The sequence below is a fragment of the Symphalangus syndactylus genome, chromosome 16 (genome assembly GCF_028878055.3).
Source record: "Symphalangus syndactylus isolate Jambi chromosome 16, NHGRI_mSymSyn1-v2.1_pri, whole genome shotgun sequence".
NCBI lineage: Eukaryota > Metazoa > Chordata > Mammalia > Primates > Hylobatidae > Symphalangus > Symphalangus syndactylus.
Genome location: NC_072438.2, coordinates 92,520,433 through 92,542,989, shown reverse-complemented (window position 1 = coordinate 92,542,989; position 22,557 = coordinate 92,520,433).

The following is a 22,557-nucleotide window of genomic DNA, read 5'->3' as shown; positions in this document are numbered from 1 at the left end:
GTTTGCTCAGTCCATGGGGAATGGCCGCCCACACCTCATCCTAGACTTTGGCTCTGCACCCTTCCCACATCTCTGCCCTTCCAAACCCTCCTCCTCCCCGTGACGTGAAACACAGTGCTAAGAACTCCAGCAAATACTTGAGTGAGCTGCTTGTCTCTTAGGATTGAGGAACCATTGGCATCTCAGCTTCTGCAAGCCCACGCCTCCTTTGAAATTAGCCTGAGAGCTCAAAGCTTCAAATCCAAAACCAACCTGTTTTCAGCCACACTGCTCACCACCTTGGGGGTGCAAAATGAGACCTCCCAGGCCACCTGAGAAGAACAAGAAGCTTCTCCTCGTGTAAGCTGCCCCCACATAGCGACCCCTCTTTTAAGAGGGTGAATTAGTTTCCAGGGCTGCTGTAACAAATGACCACAAACTGAGTGGCTTAAAACAACAGAAGTGTTCCCTCTCACAGTTCTGGGGACTAGAAGTCCAAACTGAAGGTGTCCGCAGGGCCGTGCTCCCTCTGAAGGCCCTAGGGAGACTTCTTGCCTGACTCCCCGTGACCTCCGGTGGGTGCCTGCAGCCCTAGCATTCTGTGGCTCATAACTGCAGCTCTCCACTCTCCACGTCCATCGTCACGCAGCCTTCTCTCCCCCATCGCTGTGTCTCTGTTCTCTCTTCTTAGGAGAACACCAGCCACCTGGTCAGGGCCCACCCTCATCCAGTATGCCCTCATCTGTAACTGTTAGGTTGGTGCAAAAGTAATGGCGGTTTTTGCCATTGGGCAAAAGCCGCCATTACTTTTGCACCGACCTAATACTTATATCTGCATAACTCTATCTCCAAATAAGGTCACCTTCAGAGGCTCCAAATGGACCTGGATTCTAGGAGGACACTATCCAACCCGATACCAGAGGGGAGGTGGGGAGTGGGAAAGATTTGGAATTAGCATTGTGAGGAGGATCATTCCAGTTTCTGTTACTCCATCTCCTCAGCTCCCCTGAAGGACTCAAGTGCCAACTCGGCCTTTGCCATCTTGTCGCTCCCTCTCTAGGCCGTCCCAGTCCCAGAGGGACTGGCTGTCTGCAGGCACCAGCTGCCTTTCCACCCTGAAGGAATTCCTCAGACCCGGCCTGCCTCACCTGAGTGTAAAGTTTGCAGAGACAGATATTAAATCAGATTTTCACTTGGTTCATTACATTCTGATGATTTTGAACTACTGGGAGTTTCAATCTGAAAGAAAACATTTTGATACGGCAATGCCCACAGGACAGCTCTAGGATGAGCTGTTAAAGGACATTTAGTGCGTCCTGGGACGCAGCAGAGTGTGAGGCTATGTACAAGACGCGCCACTTAAAACCCACCAGTCGACTAGCTAGACGGCCCAAAGGGAGATGTAGTTATGTGGAAGAGCTTTAATCAGAATTTAGGCATAAAATGAAAAGCTCCAAAGGAAAGCAGGTCTTTCAGTCTCTGCACGGCATCCCATGGATTCAGCCCAGCTCTTTTTAATGCAAAGTTTACCAAGTCAAGAAGGAACAGGCAGCCCAGAGACACTGAGTGCAAATCATGGCTTTGCCAACCTGGTTCCTGGCATGAGCTTTGACTGGGCTGGACCATGCTGTTTCAGAGAACCCAGCTCTTTCTTTTTATTTATTTTTCTTAAGAGGAAGGGCTACTTGCATCCTTCAGACCACGAACTGTTCTGGAGCTCACTCACCATTGCCAATGTGACGCATCTATATGCTCATCTCTTCCCAAGTCTGCAGTCAGCCTTGCATCAGAAGAGTCCTGGGTCTGACTTCCTTTTTGTCTCTTAAAGCCCTTGGCAGAGTTCCCCACACAGTGCCTTGCTCTCCCGGGGGTTCAGAAAGTTGAGTGCAATGAGCAGAAGCAATGTGATGCATTCACGGGATTGGATTTGTATACATAAGACAATATTCAGCACACACTGCATTCACATATAGTAACAAGTAATGCCTATTGGGCAGCAGAAGGGGATGCTGGGGAAAAGGGAGCATGTCTTCTGAGACCCAGGCTTCATCTCCTGACATTGGCAAACCAGCTGTGCTGTGCAGCCTTCAGCTCTTTTTCAGCCTCCAGGACATCTCTACGAGAGGTTCCGAGGGGCGTCTCTCATGACGTGTCTCTAGTGACACGTTCTAGACATTAGAGAGAATGCATGATAGAATTTTCTTACTAGGCCATTTTGCATTTTGCATTTTGTAGATGTGGATGCCTGGTAAGAGCTAGAAGAAAAAGCCCCAGGCCAGATTGTCACTGTGAGCCAAGCTGGATGGAAAGGGAGCTAAAATATGAAGCCACATGAGACGGGAGCCCAGAGAGCCCAACGCAGAAGCGAGGTGAGTCGGACCCCTACTATGCCCGCACGTCCCCCCCGCCCCCACATCCCCCACTCATATGCCAAGGTCCTAACCCTAGTATCTCGAAAGTGACCTTATTTGCGGATAAGCTCTTCACAGGTGAGGCCATTAGGGTGGCCCTCATCCAAGATAACCTGTGTCTTTATAAAAGGGGGAGATTCGGACACACAGACAGGCACAAATAGAGAGAACCATGTGAAGATTCAAGGAGAAAATGGTCATCAACACACTAAGGGCAGAGGCCTGGAACAGCCTTCCCTCACAGCCTCAGAAGGAAGCAACCCTGCCGGCATCTCGATCTCAGACTTTCAGTTTCCAGAACTGTGAGACAATACACTTCTGTTTAATCCACATTGACAGTTAAGCCATAACCTAGTTACAGCAACTGCCGCAAACGAATATGCCTGCAGTGACCGGTCCTGTATTCCTGCCCTGCTTTGCAGGCACATGGGGGCATTGAAAATGGAATCCATGCCCAAACCAGCCTCAACCAAGCCTCTTTGGTCAGGTGGTGGTGCTGTCAGCTTTCATCAGTGACACTCATTTCCATGACATTCTAGCTTAACAGATGTGGTGCACCAGAAAGCTGCCTAGCAATTTCACAATATCAACCAAATTATTTTAACATGGCTATCTTTTGATTCAGCAATTCCATGTCCAAGGATGTAGAGAATTTCCCCCAAGAAATACAGACAAGTCCTCAGAGATGCATATAAGCATTTTTCTGTTCCTCACTGATTGTTTTCACATTTTGTTTGAAAATAATTCAAATTTACAAAAAGTTGCAAGAATAAAAACAGTAAATGCTTGTATGTCATTGACCCAGAGTTTCTCATTGTCCACATTTTGCTTCATTTATCACCCTCTCTCTCTCACCCTCTCTCAGCCATTTGAACAAAGATTGCTTACCTTTCAGCCCTTTAATTCTAACTATTTCAGCGTGCATTTCCTAAGAATAAGGATATCACCTTACATCACCACAATACAGTCAACCAACTCCAGTAAATTTCTCAATAAATCGGGACATCCCCTCATCGAAACAGTGTTTTTATTCAATCTGCCTTCCATAATCCAATTTTATCAACTGACCCAAAAATGTCCTTTTTCTTCACCACGAAATCCAGTCCACGCTCAGGTATTTCATTTAGATGTCATGATTCTTTCGTTTCCTTTAGTCTGCAACATTTCCACAGCCTTTCCTTGTCTTTTATGACATTGACTATTGAAGAACACAATTTATTTTTAATAGACTAGTCCTCATTTGAGGTTTGTTCCATGTCTGCTCGTGGCTGGGTTCAGGTTACTCCAGTTCAAGGTGGAAAAACCCCACAAATGATGCTCTGTCCTTCCCAGGGTGTCCCATCTGGAGGTCCAGGATAGCCACCTATTCCTCACTGGTGATGTCAATTTTTATCACTCAGTCAAGTATTGTCCAATTGCTCCATTGTGTAATTGCTATTTTTCCCCTTGTGAATAACACGCAGTCTGTAGGGAGACACTGTAAGCCCTGCAAATATCTTGCTCCTCTTCAAAGTTTCCCCTAGGTTTAGCACATATGGATGACTTTGGCTGAGCCAATCTTGACTCTAAAGCCTATGAAACGATAATTTTCCAGCTCCAGCACGCCCTCTAGACTGACTGCCTCACTCAGCATCCTACTACAACCCTCACTACTCACACACGTGTGCCAGACGACAGAGACAAACCCTGCATGGCTTCCTGAGCCTGGACTGGTAAGGAAATTTCCAGAGCTTTCGCAGTCACGACATCTCCTCTACGACGAGAGACAAGTTCCTGCCCTTGCATTACTTGCCACGAAGAAAACGACACAATCTTTGCAGGCTGCTTTCAATTTTAGAGGCAAGACGAAAATTTAGAGGCAAGCATTTGAAAATGCTGCTTTAACCGTATAACCCAAAAGGTAACCCTGTCAACCCAGAATGTCTTTTCCCTGCCTCCAGCACTTCTATCAGACTCACCACTAGTGGGGTTACAGAATGCCTCAATGCCTGAACCAGCACCCTGGTATGCTGCATAATATCATCTCCAACCAGGGGACATTTTACAATAAAGGAAATGATTCCATGGGCTCAGTCCTATAGAATTCCCTGGGTTTGCTACATGCCTAATACCAGAAGCCACTGGCCAGACAGAATGATGAATGGTCTGCTGAAAGCCTGGTTACAGTACCAGCTGGAAGAAAACATTCATTCATTCTATGAAGTAACGGGGCAAAATGCTTACCTTAAAGTTTAGGGATTAAACCAATGGTCAACCTATGGTGTCATCATCCCTCATAGCCAGGATCATAGGCCAAGGAAACAAAGGGTGGAGGTGGAAGCGCCCCCTCACTGTTACGTGTAGTAACGCACTGGAGAAGTTTGCTTCCCACACCTAGAACGTTGGCTTTGGTGGGTGTGGAGGTTGCCTTAGTCCATTCACACTGCTAAAACAAAATAGCATAAGCTGATAGTTTACAAATGACAGAAATTCATTTCCCAATAGTTCTGGCAGCTGGGAAGTCCAAGATCACAGCAGATTCTGTGTCTGATGAGGGCCCATGTTCTGGTTCATAGATGGCGCCTTCTCGACTGCTGTTGCTGGCCTTAAAGACCAAAGAAGGGGGTCAGGAGCAGGGAACGTGGGCGGCTTCTGAATGCTAAGAACAGCCCCCTACCCCAGCCAACAGCCAGCAGGGACACAAGGACATAAGTCCTACCCCTGCATGGAAAGAAATTCAGAACTTTAAGGTAAGAAATGGATATTGTTGTTCTCACTTTTAGGTGAGAGCTAAACAAAGGTACATATGGACATACAGAGTGGAATAATAGACACCAGAGACTCCAAGAGGTGGGAGGGGGCTGAAGGATGGAAAATGACCTGTTGGGTACAATGTACACTATTCAGGTGATGGCTACACTAAAAGCCCAGACTTCACCACTGCACAATATATCCATGTAACAAAACTGCACTTCTACCCCCTAAATCTATTTTTTTAGAAACAGGAAAAGTTTGTGATGCATCTTTAAAATGAATAAATAGATATTGTTTTAAGCTCGTAAGTTTGTGGTAAACTGTTATAGTAAAAAGAAAACAAATACACAGAACGACAAAAATTTATTTCCATATACCATGTCTTAGAAAACTGCCTGAGGATGCACTCTAGCAAAAAGAGGGAGTAAACAAAGAAAGGGGGTGGTGCAGGGGCTAGAAAATAGTGTCCTCCACTGAGGACAGTGGAGACCAAACACAGATCCCACAGGGGCGGGAGTTCTCCAGGGCAGATTGGGGAAGCGGGGCTGAGCCCACCAAGGGTGCAGGGAGTGATCGGCCCTCAGTCTCCAGCAGGGCCAGGCCAGTCTGTAGAGCGGAACACATAGAAGAGCAGCTGCCTTAGTCAGTGACACCAAAATACTAAGGTGGGAAGAAAGCCCCAGCTGCCTGCCGGTGATAGCGGGCGGCCAGTGGTGCCTCCATCGTCACTCTCGGTGGAAGGACGGCGACTTGGCCGAGGCCTTAGTGGAGGACTTGTACCTCAACTGTTTTCACCTTCCCTTTGGGTCCAGATAATGAACCATCTGTGGCAAGAGAGAAAAGAGAAAGAGAAAGGGAGGGAGAGAGAAGATATGCATCTCTTCTGTTGATGAAACACAAGAATTAGATGTTTAAATGTATTATTTAGAGTTACACAGCTAAAGAAAAGTTGAACTAAATAAGTGATGTCGTTATAGGAGGGGGAGAAGAAGGGGTAGGGTGAATCCTCATCTATTTCAGCAGGAAGCTAGTAGATGGTGTTTAAAGTTGATAAATCAAGAGAGCCGCATAAGTGCATTGTTTACAGACATGGAGGTAACAACCAGATTTAAAATGAGACAGTTAAAAGCAGTTTTGTTGACAGAACTCAACTGAGGAAGAAGAATACAGCAAAAGCCTGTTATTTTTCACTATATGCCCCTCTGTACTATTTGGTTTTCTAATCCCATGCATGAAATCCATTTTTATATATTGTTTTTACAAAAGAAGAAAAAGAGAGAGAAGTAGGGAGGCAGGGAGGGACCCCTGCCTGAACATGCATCACCAAAGCCAGAGCCAGCAGGAGGTTGCAGCAAGCTGGAACTGCTCAGGCTGTGCCCAGGGAGCCCCCAGCACTGCTGCCCTCCTGCTGGTGTGGGGCACATTGCTCCAGAGATCAGGGCGGGGTCAGCTGGCAGCACGGGAGACAGGCTCAAGGATGGGGAACAGCCTGGGTCAGGAGAGTGTGATGGTGTTGAAGCTAGCCCCAGGGGATCTATCAAGGCAGGTGTAGCAACTCTTCCAGTCCCTTCCAGGGTTTGGCCTGAGCCTGGACATCTGTGTTTGCTAAGCAGACTCCATCATTTGCGGGACAAGTTGAACAGATCACTCAAGGAATGAAAACTGGGCATATGACCAGCTGACTCTTCCTCCTCTTCTTCCCAATGTCCTCAGAGAAGTAAAATAAAGCCCAAACTCTCCAGCAGAGTACAAGGTACTTGTTGGAGGAAAGGAAGAGAAGCCTGCTGCTCTTTAGACAACTTGTCCATAGCAAGGCCAGCTGGGGCCACCTGGGGGAGACCTTTGTCCAACCCAGAATGAGGTGTCAGCTAGAGCTTAGGGTCATATTGACTCCATATAAAGGTCATACACAGAATTTGAGGGTTCACAAAACACGTTGCATGCATTACCTGATCTCGTGCTCATAAGCACCCTGCAAATATAGAAGGCCAATATAACTTCCTACTGACAAGCAGGGAAAGCTCAAGCTCACAGAGAGTAACGAAGCCAAAGTCAACTGTCCTGAGTAGCCGTGGACCGAGCTCCCTGTGTCCCTGCTGGCTGTTGGCCGGGGAGATTGTTCTTTGCATTTAGAAGCCTCACACATTCCCTGCTCCTGATCCCCTTCAAGGCCAGCAGCAGTGATCGAGTCCTTCTCTACGCTTCCGGTCTCTCTAAGCTCCCTCTGCCCGTGAAATTCTGCTGCTTTTAAGGGCTCCTGTAACCAGATTGGGCTCACATGAAAAATCCAGGATTATCTCCCAACTCAGGTTTTATAACCCTAACTACAACAGCAAAGTCTCTTTGGCCACGTAAAGTGCATATATACAGCTTCCAAGAATCACAGCGTGGATGTTTTTGGGGGATGCTATCCTGTCAATCACATTCTGCATGTCTCAGAATATCTATTATTTTGCCTTTTCCCTTAGGGAAAAAAGAAGGAACTAGAAGATTTGCTGGGCCTGCCTCGGCCACCTGGGGCCAGCTGTTTTCTAAACACCAGCTCCATGACAGGTTTCATCCACAGACATGAACAACAGGCCCCACATCTGACAAGATGCCCATGCTGGCTGTGACCCCCTAGACATGCTCAGCAGCAAATGATTTGGAGACGAGAGCTGGTTCTGCCATGGATGAAATGTAAGTGCTGGTGGGCTAGGGACCATGGTCAGCCTGCCCCTGGGCTCACCCTTTCCTTTATATGCAGAGAGAATTGTTTAAGCCCCCATAACCCAAAAGTGGGCACCCCCCGCATCTCTCAGGGTTCTCGGGGCCCCCACAGGTCTTCCAGTCCCTCTTTTTTCTCTTTCTTCCTTCATGAGTCTCATCGTCTTTCACACAGATACCCTGGACTTGCACCTCTTGCTTTCCCTGCCGTAAACACCCACAATGTGCAGAGCCTTCCCCTTCCTTTCTCCAAAAGACAGCTCCTCCCAAGTAATAAAATTGTACAACACTCAGAGTCATAGTGAGCGGTTACCTCACAGAAGATAAATTAAACATTAGACATTTCCAGTTTTAAAAAGAAGAGTCATTCTCATTTGAGGAAATAAATTACAAGCCAAATTTTTTTCCAAATCCCTCAGGCCCTGCATTGCATTTCTCAACAGGGCTCAAGACCTGTTCTGGTCACCGTTTCTTTTTTTTTTTTTTTTTTTTTTTTTTTTTTTGATATAGAGTTTTGCTCTTGTTGCCCAGGCTGGAGTGCAATGGCACAATCTTAGCTCACTGCAACCTCTGCCTCCTGGGTTCAAGCAATTCTCCTGCCTCAGCCTCCTGAGTAGCTGGGATTACAGGCATGTGCCACCAAGCCCAGCTAATTTAGTATTTTTAGTAGAGACAGGGTTTCTCCATGTTGGTCAGGCTGGTCTCGAACTCCCTACCTTAGGTGATCCACCTGCCACGGCCTTCCAAAGTGCTGGGATTACTGGCATGAGCCACCACGCCTGGCCACTGGTCACTGTTTCTATGTCACAAACCAACCTAAACTAAGTGGTAAAAAAAAAAAAAACCATTTTATTATGCTCACAGATGTGGGGGATCAGGAGTTCTGACAGGGTAGAGTGGGGCCAACTTCCTTCTTGAAGTCCTCTTCTGGGAGGACTTCAAGGCTGGGTGTGATTTAATAGCTGGAGGTAAAGTTATCATGAGATGTCTTCACTCATATATCTGGTGATCTTGGCTGATTATTGTCTGAGATTGCTGGTCATAGCACCTTCCCATGTAGTCTCTCTATCTGGGCTTCCTCACAACATGGCTGCTTGGTTCTAAGGGCAAGTGTCCAGAGAGAACTTGACAGAAGTGCCTGGCGTTTTTATGACTTAGCCTTGGGAGTCATACAAAGGCACTCCCGCTATGCTCCACTGATTGAGTCAATCGTGAAGGTCCATCCAGGGTCCAGGGGAAGAGGACACAGACTCCACCTCTTGATAGAAGAGCCAGTGGGATGGTAGATATGACTGGGGCTCATCTTTGGAAAATACAATACGCCATACAACCACTTCACATTTCCAACCTCCTCTCCTCCATCCTTACCAGGTGCTCAGAAACCCCAAAAGCTTGCCTACTTGATGTTGCAAGGCAATCCATTGCTCCCTTTGTCTCTCCTGGACATGCCAGGTTATATGGTTTGGAGCTACGTCCCCACAAAAGCTCATGTGGAATTGTAATCCCCAGTGTTGGAGGTGGGGCCTGGTTGGAGGTGATTGTATCATGGGGGTGGTTTCTAATGGTTTAGCACCATTCCCCGAGTGCTGTTCTCCTGATAGAGTTCCAACAAGATCTGTTTGTTTAAAAGCGTATAGTCCCTCCCATCTCTCTTCCTCCTGCTTCTGCCATGTGAGACATCTCACTCCCCCTTTGCCTTCCGCTATGATTGTAAGTTTCCTGACGCCTCCCTGGAAGCCTCACAGATGCCAGAATCATGTTTCCTGTACAGCCTACAGGACCGTGAAACAATTAAACTTCTTTTTTTCTAAATTACCCAAGCTCAGGTATTTCTTTGTAGCAATGAACAAACTAATGTACCTGGGAAGCTATCCCTTTCATACCAGAGCATTTTCCCAAATAGCACTATTTAACAGCATGCAGGTGCTCAAATCTAGGTATTATTGAGAAATACCTAGCCAAAAGAATATCTTCCCTAAGATTGATTATGTGTTACTCAGGTATAGAGAATTTGTTTTACCATGATTTATTGAAGCCATGTCTGCAAAGCTATATTAATACTTTACCCGTATTGCGGGAGAAGGCGGGGGGGGGGCAAAAATATTTAGAGTGAATGGATAAATAAATGAATGAATCAAATATGGATCATCAGCCAAGACATTGAAATAACCTCATTACTTGAAATTGAATGTTTTAATGTTATTCATTAAAGTAGATTTTGTCTGTATTTGTGATATATGTGTGCTTAAAATTCATGGAGAAAATGAGCATTTTAATTACAAAATGCTGAAATCATTAATAATTGAAAGATCATCATTCAGCATCCCTTTCTAAGTAATCTAGTCTGTGCTAAACCCTCACAGACACATCAGACAAGTCAAGGACACAGTCAAAGGGCAGGTCCAAGGGGAAGGGGGAAGGGGTGGGGTCAATTTCTCCTTTACTCGTGCACACAGAAGAATTTAAGCCCAAACTACCAGAATGTATGTGGCTTAGGATGTTGTAGGAGAAGGGGAAGAACTAGAGATCACATAGACGGTGTGACCATCTGGGTGATCTCAACCTCTCTGTTAAAGGCCACAGCCGCCATCCACCCCTTCTCTCACCCAGGAGCCCACACCAGGCAAGGCAGCCTCCCCTGGCTGCAAAGCAGCCTGCTTCCTTTTTCACCTTGCTTCCTTCATCCGCTTGCGTGCACCCCCAGGAAGGCGTCTCTCCTCAAGTCCCATCCACTAAAGCAAACCCACCCATTAAGACCTCGTCAAATGCCACATCCTCCAAGAAACAAGAAGGCCCCCAGCACCCAGCCCAGTCTTCATTTCACCTCCTCTGTGCTCTCCTGTTCTCAGCACTGTCTCTGTGACTGTACTTACCATGTGCTCTTGTCTCTAAAGAATAATGAAGGCCCAACATTCAGTATGCATTTACCATATGGTCTCATGGCCAGCTCACACCTCCTCCACTCAGCCACCCTCAAGGCAGGGAGAGTATCCTCACTTTACAGAGCGAGCTGAGGCCAAAGGGTAAGTGACTTGCCCACCGTCCCACAAGCAATGTTGGAAATACAGATGAACACTGATGCATCCACTCCATCCAGGGGGCCACCAATCACATGGTCACCTGAGTATAGGATACTCCAGAAGGCTAAGCAAGGCCACGCTAAGGAGGATATGGTTCCCCCACTACCATCCTCCCCTGCGTTAGGGTTCACTTTCAGGGTCTGATGGTGATGTGAGTTACATCTGCCCCGTTTGGGAGATGTACAGGTTATATGCCTGATATGGTTTGGCTGTGTCACCACCCAAATCTCATCTTGAATTGTAGTTCCCATAATTCGCATGTGTTGTGGGAGGGAACTGGTGGGAGGTAATTGAATCATGGAGATAGTTTCCTTCATACTGTCCTCATGGTAGTGAATAAGTCTCATGAGATCTGATGGTTTTTTGTTTGTTTGTTTATTTGTTTTTGAGATGGAGTCTCGCTCTTGTTGCCCAAGCTGGAGCACAATAGCATGATCTCGGCTCACTGCAACCTCTGCCTCCTGGGTTCAAGCAATTCTCCTGCCTCAGTCTCCCAAGTAGCTGGGATTACAGGCGCATGCCACCACGCCTGGCTAAATTTTTGTATTTTTAGTAGAAACGGGGTTTCACCATGTTAGCCAGGCTGGTCTCGATCTCCTGACCTCAGGAGTTCTGCCTGCCTCAGCCTCCCAAAGTGCTGGGATGAGGGGCGTGAGCCACTGTGCCTGGCCAAGATCTGATGGTTTTTAAGGGGTTTCGCCTTGGCTTGGTTCTTATTCTCTCTTGCCTGCCGCCATGTAAGACATGCCTTTCTTTGCCTTCCATCATGATTGTGAGGCCTTCCCAGCCATGTGAAACTGTGAGTTCATTAAACCTCTTTTTCTTTATAAATTACTCCTTCTCAGGTATGTCTTTATCAGCAGGGTGAGAACAGACTAATGCAAACACAGTGTGTAATGAAATAGGGAACCACAGACACCTTCTGTTACTGCACAAAGATTTGCCAGTAAGGGCAAGGTACTTGTAACAGTTGTCAAACATCAAGAGTTTAGTTACACTTTATTTGCACCCAAAACACAAGTTTTCTAAATTGGCTTGATTTTTTATTTTGAAGACAAGAAGTAAGTATTCAGCTATCATACAAATATTTTTGAAAAATAAACACACTCCATCTGTCCCTTCAAAGTGAAAGTAACATTTTAATTAGTGCATGAAAGAGAGTAATGCTGTGCAGAGTTTCTGAAAACAGATACCTGGGAATGTTTACATTAGTACATCACTTCGCTGCCCAAAACAAGATAATATGTAACCTATTAAAAGACTCTCTTATCGGCACACTTAAAACTGAATTTCCTAATCCATTTAAAAGACTTCCAAATGCATTTTTGAGTGGATTTTGATTTCCTATGTTTAAAACTGCATAACTGGTAGATGGGATTTTTAAAATGAATTTCATGGTGTAGTAAGCACACTCATGTGGATCTACATATATCTCTGAGGTGTCACTCCCAGCTAAGACAGCATTTAAACCATGTTAAAATGAGCTGATCTTAGAACCAAGCTTCAGATCACTATATCACTATATATAAAACAAGATTTTTTCATAAAGCATATTTGATCATATTGCTATTAACATTTTTAATGTATTTTAATAAGAAAAAAGGTACCAAAAATTTCAATACCACTAATAAATAAATGGAAATACAGGCCTGGCACGGTGCCTCACGCCTGTAATCCCAGCACTTTGGGAGGTGGAGGCAGGCAGATCGCCTGAGGTCAGAAGTTCGAGACTAGCCTGGCCAACATGGTGAAACTCTGTCTCTACTGAAAAAAATGCAAAATTAGCTGGATGTGGTGGTGGGCACCTGTAATTACAGCCACTCGCGAGGTTGAGGCAGGAGAATGGCTGGAACCCAGGAGACAGAGGTTGCAGTGAGCCAAGATCGTGCAACTGTACTCCAGCCTGGGAGACAGAGCAAGACTCTGTCTCAAAAATAAATAAATAAATAATAAATGGAAATACATTACTTTGTAAATATTGTATATTTTATCTTTAGTTCATTTGTAGTTTCTATTTTTATATACTTTATGTATGTGTATTTTTGATGCCTTTTAAAACTCACAGCGAGGGGTCTCAGCCACAACTACATAGCAGTTGTGGAGTGAATTCTAGTCAGAATGATCACGGTGAGAAGAAGCACAATCCTGGCCTTGTGGCTACCATTTTCACACCAAAAAAGCACCATTCTAATGCTGGAAAACCCACCACTTCTGCAATCTCTGCCTAACTCCTGCAAACTAGATGGTGATGCCCCCTCTCTCAGGAAGCCTTCCTGGACTGATTGTCTACTCTGGGCAGAGTCTCCTCATCATCCCCTCTGCTCTGCTTCTCACACTGTGTTTTAATGATCTGTAAACTCAAATGGCTTCTTGCTAAGGCTGAAGGCCTTAGACGCTAAGGGCTATGTTTTATCCACCACCACATTGCCAACCCCGATCTCACTGAATAGTCCATAGCGTTCTGTGAAGATTGTATGTTCTGTGAAGGCCTGGAGAAGTGTATCCCTGGAGTGGCATAGCCCTGGCGCCCACTCCTCCGCTGCACTCAAGGAAGGGCAGCACAGCTCCCCCACTCCACTCTGCAGAAACGCAGGCCTGGTTGAATTGGATTCTGCAATCCAATGAGCTCCACTGGCAACCAGCATGCAGGCGTGGCACCAACTCTCGGCACCTGATTTTCTGTCACATAAAGTATATTTTAAGTATAGAGCCTTTGCTTGTGTCCAGCTTCTTAGTGATAGGCCCACTGGGAACTGCTGCCTCCTGGCTTTCTGCAGCATGAGGGAGGCGAAGACCCTGCCAGAATTTTCCCTCTGGGGGCTTGCTTGCCTCTCTCCACCAACTTGCCTGTCTTCCTGTCCTGCGACAAGGGTCACCTTCCCCACCCCTAAATCTCCCACCACATCCACACCCGATGGCTACATTTGGTTTGAGTGTTTTTAAATAAAACTTTCAAATCTCTATAGGACGAACTGACAATTTCCTTTGGAACCAAATCCATTACATATCATGAGCCCAGCCCTGGTAGTTCGTAAACAACGGGCATTTTCACCTTTACCAAATAATGACCAAACCTTCCCTCACTTTTGTATGTCATGATCAGTGACAGGATCTTTCGGCATCAGAGATGAGGCTGACAGTTGGTATTCCTTTATTGCAGCCTTAACTTGGAGCTTGTCCCTTGGGCAGATTGCAGTAAACCTCCTGGCACTGCAATACAGCACAGCATCACTGTTCAGTCAACAACAGTTCCATGGAGAGCATCCAAAGTACCAAGCCTGGTGCCAGCAGCTGGGCTGGAGAAGAGAGTGGGGCGCATAGTTCCCCAAGGCCAGCAACCCGGCAGTGAACAAGCTGCAGCTGTGACTGCAGAGCCTCGTGATGCTGGCTGCAAAGACTCGACACAGATGCATCGAAAATCAAAGAAGTCACTTGTGACATGAACAAACTGCACTGTGCTGAGCTGAATTGAGTCCCCCCAGAAAAGATATATTCAAGTCCTAATACCCAGTACCTCTGAATGTGACCTTATTTGGAAATAGGGTCTTTGCAAATGATCGAGTTAAGATGAGGCCATGAGTGTGGGTTTTAATCCCATGTGACTGTGTCTTTATCTAAAGGGGAAATTTGGGCCAGGCACGGTGGCTCACACCTGTCATCCCAGAACTTTGGGAGGCCGAGGCAAGCAGATCACCTGAGGTCAGGAGTTCAAGACCAGCCTGGCCAACATGGTGAAACCCCACCTCTACAAAAATACAAAAATTAGCTGGGCCTGGTGGCAGGTGCCTGTTAATCCCAGCTACTCAGGAGGCTGAGGCAGGAGAATTGCTTGAACCAGGAAGGCAGAGGTTGCTGTGAGCCAAGATCACACCACTGCACTCTAGTCTGGGCAACAGAGCGACACTCCGTCTCAAAAAAAAAAAAAAAAAAAAAAATGGGGAAGGAGGAAATTTGGACATAGGGGGAAGATGAGTGAAGAAGGCCCTGTGATGACAGAGGCGGAGGCTGGAGTGGTGCAGCTGCAGGCCAAGGAACACAGAGGATTGCTGGCCCCCACCAGCAGCTGGGAGAGAGGCAAGGAGGGATTCTCTCCAAAAGCCTCAGAGGAGTGAGGCCCAGCCAGCACCTGGACTTCAGACTTCTAACCTCCAGAACTGCAGACAACACACTTCTGTTGTTTTAAGCCACCCAGTTTGTGGTACTTTGTTGACAGCCGTAGCAAACTAATACACCTACCACAAAGTAGAGGGTGGCAGCCATCCAGTTATCCAGTGAGTAATTGCTAGGCACCCTCTAGACATTGAGGAGACTTTTCTAAACATGAAGGGGTGCACAGGAGAAGGATAACGGACAAAGGAATGCCTAAGAGAATGTCAAGGATGAGTGCCACTCAGAGAATTGTCACAGCGAGGGCCCAGTGGCTCCTGTGGACTGGATGGTCAGGAACAGTGTCTCTGAGGAGGCACACTTAGGCTGAGAGATGAAAGAAGAGAAGGGGCCGTTCCTGGCAGAGGGAATGGATAGAACAAAAACCTTAAGGTTGCAGTGGGCGTGGAGGCTAACACCTGTCATCCCAGCACTTTGGGAGGCTGAGGCAGGAGAATCTCTTGAGGCTAAAAATTCGAGAACAGCCTGGGCACACGGCAAGACCCTGTCTCAGCCAAAATTTAAAAAACAAAACCCAAAAAAGCCCTGCAGTGGGAAACAGGTGCATGCTTGAGGAACGGGAAGCAAGGCTCTCCATCTGGAACAGAGGGGAGGAGATGCAATCAGAGATGGGTAGGACTCGAACGATGTGCTCCAGGGCGTTCAGATCCTACAATCCCCACAGGCAGGGCATTTCCAGACACTACCTGTGTGAGTTTCCTGGGGCTGCCGTGAGAAATGACTCCAAACTTGGTGCCTTAAAACAATGGAAATCCATTATCTCACAGATGAGGAGGCCAGACGTCTAAAACCTAGGTGTCTGCAGCAGGAGCTCTGAGAGAGGGCCTGTTGCACGCCTGTCTTCTGCTCCGTGGCCGCTGCCATCCCTGGCACTCCTTGGCTTACAGATGCTCATTCCCACTCCAACTCCACGTGGCCTTCTCCTCCCCATGTCTCTCTTGGTCTGTGTCCAAATTTCCTTCCTGTAAGGACCTCCATCATTGGATTAAGGCCCACCCTAATCCAGCATGGCCTCATCTCAACGTGGCTGTGTCTGCACAGGGCCCCCTGTATTTCCACATTCACAGGGGGCAGGGCTTAGGATTCCAACACACCTTTCCCAGGATACGGTTCAACGCACAACACTACCCAAGGCCTACTTTCTCCTCAGGGCCCCACTGGCGCTAGCAGGGGATGGGGAAGGCTGGGTGCCCTCCCATATGGCCAAGGGAGGCCCAGATGCAGCCCACACACAGCACTGCCATGGCCCAGACAACCCATGGAGGGGGCAGCCCCACCTACCACAGCTGGCCACTGATGGCCAGGCCTCCATGGTGCCAGGGGAGAAGATGGCAAGGGCTGACAATTCTTCCCCCACCAACCCAGACACAGACAGCCAGGGTTGCTCAGCACTGCACGCCATGCAGCCCCAGACAAAGGGAAGAAGACCACAAGCCAACTGAATTCACACGTCAGGCACCTAGCAGAGCAGGGCCCAGACAGACAAGAGAGCTACAGGCCAATCGCAATGGCCCCTGCCCTGCGCCCCTGTGTATGGTGGGGTTCCGCCCTCCTAGGGAATCTGCCGCAACCACAGCCCTGCTGGGAGTCAGGTGTATCCGGCACAAGGGTGGGCCCCGTGTGAGACTTATCTCCTAGGACCAGAGTGACACAAGCTTAGTGGCACTAGCTGGTGGGCCCTCCCCCACCCCGATTGGTCCTGTTCCCAGATGCCCCAGGCATGATGAGGGGGATTCAGGGGGGAGGGGAAGGACAGGGCACTCTCACTTCCTGTGTTTTTCAGACCCACAAGACACCACAGCACGAAGGGAGTGCAGGGAGAGGGGCTTTCTCCCAGCAACGGGCCTCAGGGAGCACAAAACCCTGGGCACCCCGAGGTCTCCAGCATTTCCATGGAGCAGTAGAGGGCCCCGAGGCACCATGCCCGGGGATAGCGGTGCCTGAGAGGTGGTGGCGCTGGGGAAGCGGGGCTCACTTGGGGACCCTCCACACAGTGCAGGAGGCTGCCAGCTCCAGGAGCTGCCTCAGAAAAAGGGGATAGACTACGGGGAAGAGGGTGGAACTGCTTCATGAGAACCAAGGAAAAGCCCCCAGACTCCCAGCAACAGAAGGACCTTCAAAGTCCCCCAGCATAGCAGGAGATCAGTGTCATCAGTGTGCAGGCAGCTCTGTTAGGACTTCACAGCACTGCCTGGGGAGCCCAGAATAAGCTCCCATTCCCACTGCTTAGCTGCCCAATTGAGCTCATCCATTTCAGGCCCAGCATGGAGAAGGAGCCAGTTTCCAAAATGCCACCTATATATTCTATGGTTCAATCAACATCATGGTAAACTAAACAGTAGGCAGCCACCTGGCTGTCATTCTGCCCTGATGGGTATGACAACGAGGTCTGTTGTTACGAATTGAAGTTTGTGTCCTCCCAGAATTCACATGTTGAAGCTCTAACACCCAGTGTGGCTGTATTTGGAAAGGGGCCTTTAAGGAAGTAATTAAATGATGTCATCAGGGTGGGATTCTGATCTGATAGGATTAGTTCTCACAAGAAGAGACACTGCAGAGTCCACTCACTCTCTCTGCCTGCACCCAGGAAATGTGAGGACACACACGGTTGTCCACAAGCCAGGAAGAGAGCCCTCGCCAGGACTCGAAGCGGCCAGAACCTTGATCTCGGACTTCAGCCTCCAGAACTGTGAGAAAATAAATGTCTATGTCTTAAACCACCCAGTCCATGGTATTTTGTTACAGCAGCCTGAGAGGACTAATACATCTGTCCATCCAAAACCTCCCCAAGGCCGGTCCCTGGAGGGGCTCCAGAGCGGCAGCTTTAGCATTGTTGAGAAGAAGAAATGATATCCTCAGACAACCGCACCCAGAATCTCAGGCAGTTATGGGCAGGGAGGCTCAAAGGCAGATTCCCCTTGAGGCCAAGAGATCCTGATTCTGGGGTCTGGACGGGAGCTGGGTCTGTCCATTGTTAGCCAGGCCTCGCTGTCTGCCACTGTGACTCTGAAGCAGGGGACTCCCCAACACACTTCAGCCAATGGCTGGAATGAGAAAAGGGAGCCCCAGTGGCGGTTGGTGAAGTGTGGTTGTTAGGTTCCTAATAGGATCAGGGATAGAAAGAGCTGAACTTCCAGAAAAGGAATCAGACCATGTGAGGACAAACCTCAAGAGCACTCTCACTTCCTGTGTTTCTCCTTCATGAAATTAATCTTACACAAAGAAATGATAAATATTTGAGGTGACAGATACTATGATTTGATCTTTACACATTGTATTCATGTCCCAAAATATCACATCTACCCCATAAATATGTGCAAATATTATGCATCAATTTTTAAAATGAAAAAATAATTTTTAATGACAAAGTAATATATGATATAATATATGACATTAGTTTGGTTGAAACATTGACATTCTGATAACATTAATATCTTTTCCTTTTTCCAAAGGAAATGGCTATTCGAAATTGGGGCCAGACAACCAACCCAAATGTCCATCAATGATAGACTGGATTAAGAAAATGTAGCACATATACACCATGGAATACTATGCAGCCATAAAAAATGAAGAGTTCATGTCCTTTGTAGGGACATGGATGAAACTGGAAACCAACATTCTGAGCAAACTATCACAAGGACAGAAAACCAAACACTGCATGTTCTCACTCATAGGTGGGAATTGAACCATGAGAACACTTGGACACAGGATGGGGAACATCACACATTGGGGACTGTCGTGGGGTGGGGGGAGGGGGAGGGATAGCATTAGCAGATATACCTAATGTAAATGACGAGTTAATGGGTGCAGCACACCAACATGGCACATGGATACATATGTAACAAACCTGCACATTGTGCACATGTACCCTAGAACTTAAAAAAAAGAAAAAAAATAGAAATTGGGGCCAGGCATGGTAGTTCATGCCTATAATCCCAGCACTCTGGGAGGCAGAGGCAGGTGGATTGCTTGAGCCCAGGAGTTTGAGACCAGCCTGGGCAATATGACAAAATGCCGTCTCTACAAAATACACGAACATTAGCCAGGTGTGGTAGTGCACACCTGCAGACTGAGGTGGGAGGATCACCTGAGGCTGGGAGGTCGAAACTGCAGTGGGCCGTGATTAAGCCACTGCACTCCAGCCTGGGTAACACAGCAAGACCCTGTCTCAAAAAAAAAAAAAAAAAAGTAAAAGAAAGAAATCGGTGCATAACCTTTCAGACCTGTTACATACCTTTACATACATACAAATTCCCATATGAAATACACAAAATTATTCAGTGTGTGTTTTTGATATAAATTATATCCTACTTTATGTATTATTCTCAACTTGCTTTTTTCATGCAACGGTACTTCCTGAAACTCTATCAATGTCAGCATATTAAATTCCGTTGATACCTTTAACTGCTGTATAATAGTTCAATGTATAAATAAAATGCATTATATATTTGACTATTGGTGGGCAGTTATCAGTTCCAGTTCTTCTCTATTACAAAGATTCAATGACAATTGTTCTACATGTTTCATTGTTCACATTATAATTGCTTTTTTTTCTTTTTTTTTTTTTTTTCAGACGGAGTCTCGCTCTGTCGCCCAGGCTGGAGTGCAGTGGTGTGATCTCGGCTCACTGCAACCTCTGGCTCCCGGGTTCAAGTGATTCTCCCGTCTCAGTCTCCCGAGTAGCTCGGACTACAGGCGCCCGCCACCATGCCCAGCTAATTTTTTATATTTTTAGTAGAGACAGCATTTCACTATATTGGCCAGGCTGGTCTCGAACTCCTGACCTCGTGATCCACCCGCCTCGGCCTCCCAAAATGCTGCGACAACAGGCATGAGCCATCAGGCCTAGCCCCCAGACTGCATATTTAAGTGGCTGAACGGGGGATACTTCCCGTCGCTTTGCCCTCTCACTGTAGCTGACATTAGAAAGCTTTTCATCATTTGATGATCTGATGAGTAAAAGAGACTTCACTGTCGTTTTAATTTGCTTTTACCAGATTAAAAATGAGATTGAGCATTTTCCCATATGTTTAATAGCCATTTGTATTCATGTTCCTATAAATTTCTTTTCATATCTTTCGACCATCCTTCTGTTGGATAGTTTTCTTTTTCTTACTAATTTATGGAAGTTCATTGAATATTCAGCATATTATGGCTTTATCTGTTGCATATATTTTTCCTCGGGCTGTCAATTGCCTTTTAACTCTGTTTACAGTACATTCTTTATGATACCATAGTTTTAATTTTTATCTAACCAAGTTTATTCATCCTTTCCTTTCTAATTTGTGTTTTAAGCCCTCTACTTGGGCAAAACCGATCATGGCTCCTGCAGATGTGTCTGTGTCCTAGTCTGGATCCTATAAACATTACCTTATCTAGAAAAAGGGTCTTTACAGATGGGATTAAGTGAGTGATTTTGAGATAAGGAGACGACCCTGGATTATCCAGGTGGCCCTAAATACCATCACAAGTGTCCTTATAAGGGAGGCAGAGGGAAGGCAGACTCACACAGAGGAAAAGGTCACGTGAAGACAGAGGCAGAGACTGGAGTGCTGTGACCTCAAGCCGAGAGACTCCCGAAGCCCTGGGCATTCCAGAAACTGCAAGAGGCCAGCAACAACTCTCCCTCCAGAGGGGGCATGGCCTTGCGGACATCAAGATTACAGACTTCCTGACTTCAGACTGAGACAATAAATGGATGTTGCTGGTTTTAAGCCACCAAGAAGCTCTAGTTTATTGTACAATTTGTTGCAGTGGTGATATAGGACACTAAAGTACTACCCAAGGTTTGGAGGGGAAAAAAAAGCCTATATTTTCTTCAAGTGGTTTTAAAGTTTTACTTCTGCATTTAAGTCTTTAATCTCTATGAAATTTATTTCTTTGGGAAATTAAATTCAAGGTTTTTTTTTTCCTGCAGATAACCAATGGTTCCCATAGTACTTATTGAATATCTGTGTTAATCTAGGTCCTCTGAGAAGCAAGAGCCAGGATGAGATGAAATGAGCAGGGGTGGCTGGGCACGGTAGCTCACATCTGTAATCCCAGCACTTTGGGAGGCTGAGGTGGGCGGATTACCTGAGATCGGGAGTTTGAGACCAGCTGACCATCATGGTGAAACCCCATCTCTACCAAAAAATACAAAAAAATTAGCCAGGCTTGGTGGCACACACCTGTAATCCCAGCTACTTGGGAGGCTGAGACAGGAGAATCACTTGAACCCAGGAGGCAGAGGCTGGGGTGAGGAAGATCATGCCATTGCACTCCAGCCCAGGTAACAAGAGCAAAACTCCGTCTTAAAAAAAAAGAAAAAGAAAAAAAGAAATGAGCAGGGGGACTACTGGGTATTAGTGGATATCTGCCCAGAGGAAAAGAAGTCATTATTCGAAAAAGATGCTTGCCCACGGATGTTTATAGCAGCACAATTCACAACTGCAAAATTGCAGAACCAACCCAAATGCCCACCAATCAACAAATGGATAAAGAAACTGTGAGATAGATATATAGATATAGATATAGATATAGATATAGATATAGATAGAATACTACACAGCCATAAAAAGGAATGAATTAACAGCATTTATGGTGACCTGGATGAGATTGGAGACTATTATTCTAAGTGAAGTAACTCAGAAATGGAAAACCAAACATCGTATGTTCTCACTGATATGTGGGAGCTAAGCTATGAGGACACAAAAGCATAAGAATGATACAGTGGACTTTGGGGACTTGGGGGGAAGAGTGGGATGGGGCCAAGGGATAAAAGGCAACAATAGGGTGCAGTGTATACTGCTTAGGAGATGGGTACACCAAAATCTCACAAATCGCCACTAAAGAACTTACTCATGTAACCAAATACCACCTGTTCTCCAATAACTTATGGAAAAATAAGATTTTTTAAATAAAAATTTTAAAAAATGAGCAGGGTTTATTAGGGGAATCACCTTTGAGAGACTGGGGGTAAGAACAGAGGAGGATGGTGGAGGACGGCTGGAAACAGTATGGGAAGGAGGCATTCTAGATGCCCACAGTCTAAGAGGAGCCCCTAGTCAAAGGCACCCAACAGAAGAGGCCTGCGTCTCCCAGGAAGAGCCGGTCCTAGCTCCCCTGCTCGCAGGCAGGAGCTGGTGCAATGGACTTCCCAGAGTGGGGCCTTGCTCATCATCCTGTGTAGCTGAAGCTCTGCAAGGTGCATTCCCGTGGCCACCAGCCCACTTTTTCCCACTGACTTGAGAGCCACTTCTGTCACCAAATCCGCTCATGCACAGTCAATCACTTCCTCACCCTCGCCAGTGTCCCACTGCTTTCGCTGCTGCAGCTTTAGAGTCTGCCTGGGTCCTCAGGAAGAAAAGCACCCTGCCCTTCTCCTTCTCCTGGGACCCGGTAGCCTTGGCTTTTCTTCCGTGTTTACTCATTCGTATAAAATCTAGACTGAATTTGTCAACTTCCTGGAAAAATCTTGTAGAGATTTTGATTGGCAACTC